General features: G+C 37.6%; 1 protein-coding gene across 1 annotated transcript in view; it reads right to left on the reverse strand.

Moving 5' to 3' along the window:
• The window catches only part of LOC122254874 (uncharacterized), an 8953-nt gene that overhangs the window by 1453 nt on the left and 5000 nt on the right, over nucleotides 1–2500 (reverse strand). The window lies entirely within an intron of this gene.

The following is a 2500-nucleotide window of genomic DNA, read 5'->3' on the forward strand; positions in this document are numbered from 1 at the left end:
TATATATCTATATATATATATATCTATATATATATTTTCATATTTATATATATCCATATATATACATACATACATACATACATATATATATATATACATATATATATATATATATATATATATATATATATATATATTATATATGTGTGTGTGTGTGTGTGTGTGTGTGTGTGTGTGTGTGTGTGCGTGTGTGTGTGTGTGTGTGCGCGTGTCTGTGTGTGTGTATGTATGTGTGCGTGCATGTGTGTTTATGCATATCTCTCTCTCTCTCTCTCTCTCTCTCTCTCTCTCTCTCTCTCTCTCTCTCTCTATCTCTATATATATATATCTATATCTATATATATATATATATATATATATATATATATATATATATATATATACATATATATATATATACACATAAATCTTTCCCTCCTTCCTATTCTCTCTCTATTTCTCTTTCTCTTTCTTGAAATCCCTCTTCGTCTCTCATGCGCGGGATGGGCTGTGAGAGCGCAAATGATACCGTAGCGTCAATGATAATCTCTACGGCTTTTATGCTGCCGGCTTTCACTTCTCCCTTCCTGTGATTTAGTGTTTTTTGCAACAATAGGGGGAGGGGGGGGGGGGATAAGCGTGACCTAAAGAAAGTTAGAGGATGTGGGAAGGGTGGGGGGAGGGGGGTGGGGGGATGAATAAGGGGAAAGAGGAGAGAAGGAGAGAATAAAAGGAACATAACATCGGGAAAGGAAACTTTCTTCTACCTGTTTGCGTATGATGTCTCGTTCTTCTTTCTTTGCTGTCTCTTTTTCTAATTGTTTGTTTGTTTGTTTTTTCCTTCTCCTTCCCATTTTTCTCTGTCTGTCTCTTTCTCTCCCTCCCTCCCTTTCGCCCTCTGTCTCTATATATATCTTTTCTCTCCTTCTTCTTGTTTCTGCATATTTCTCTCTCTCTCTCTCTCCTTCCTTCCTACAATCAGAGAATGAGTTTTTCCTCCCACCTCTCCTACCCCCCCCTTCCCCCCGCTCTTCCCCTGGATAGTTCCGAAGTCCCCTGGGAGAGCCTCGTGTTCCGAAAGCCTATAGGATTATCCCCATGTCTATCCCAAGGGAGAGAGCCGCTTTCAACCTCACTTTTAATCTGGTATTTTTTATTTATTTATTTATTTTTTTTACAGCCAGATTAGCTCATCTCAATGACGTTCCTAGATTATGCTGAAAATGAACAGCTGATTCGTTGTCTTTCTTATTTTTCCCTTTTTCTTTTTTGATTTTTTGTTTGATTTTGTCTTTCTTTTTTTCTGGTTTCTTCTTCTACTACCGTGCCTAAAGTTATTGTAAGTGTAATGTAGGTAATGGTTACTTGGGAGGTCGAACGCCGAGCGGTTTGGGGTTTCGCGGGAAGGGAGGTCATGACCCTCAAAGGTCAGAGGTCAGAGATGTGTGAGATCCTCTCCGAGGTTTGTCTATTATTAACTGATGATGAAAATATACTTTCTTTGTTTTATTTTAAATTAAGAAGTATAAAATTCTCATTTTCTTATCATCATCGATCAATATCTAGAATGAGGATATGCTTCAAGTCTTGCTAACCGCACATATTAGCTATTATTTTCTCGTAAAAACAAAATTCCCGGTACAAAATTACAACAGATGTCTAAGGTAACACTTTTTTTATGAAAATGAGCTGGTAAGGCGCTTCTTTCTTTTGTGGCGCCGATGCATGTAGTTGTTTACACCATGTTGCGTGAATATTAATATTTATATTTATATTCACATGGGCTAACGGTTTCAAGAACACCATTACGTGACCACGAACTCGAAAGTCTCAGTCACCCCTTGCATGCCGTTACTCAGTGACCGCATAGAAAACGCGGATTCATGACGCCATTTGTCAGATAATTGATATGCTTTTGGTTTGTTTTATGTTTTCTGCGCCTCTCTATAATGGCAATATATATATATATATATATGTATATATATATGTATATATGTATGTATATATATATATATATATGACACACACACATATATATAGAGAGGGAAAGAAATATAGAAAGATAGATAGATAGGTAGATAGATAGATAGATAGATAGATAGATAGATAGATAGAGAGAGAGAGAGAGAGAGAGGAGAGAGAAAGAGAGAGAGGAGAGAGAAAGAGGAGAGAGAAAAATAGACAGAGAGACAGAGAGACAGAGAGACAGAGAGAAAGCGAGAAAGAGAGAAAGAGAGACAGAGAGAGAGAGAGAAAGAGAGAAAGAGAGAAAGAGAGATAGAGAGAAAGAGAGAGAGAGACAGAGTAATAGCGAAAGTAAGAAAGAAAGAAAAACAAGGAAAAATAACAAAAAGAAAAACACCGGACATAGAACAATAAAATACCCCCCATTTCCCTGCTCCCTCCTCCGTTCGGTGGGAAACGAGCAGTAAAAAGTTATCGAGCTAACGATGGCTATTACGTGACACTTACCAATCAGCAGGCGATTTAGACCGGAGAGGCAGGTTAGAAAACACACACG

Source organism: Penaeus japonicus, unplaced genomic scaffold, assembly GCF_977035675.1.
Source record: "Penaeus japonicus unplaced genomic scaffold, GWHDUDI00000001_assembly GWHDUDI00000030, whole genome shotgun sequence".
Classification (NCBI taxonomy): Eukaryota; Metazoa; Arthropoda; class Malacostraca; order Decapoda; family Penaeidae; genus Penaeus; species Penaeus japonicus.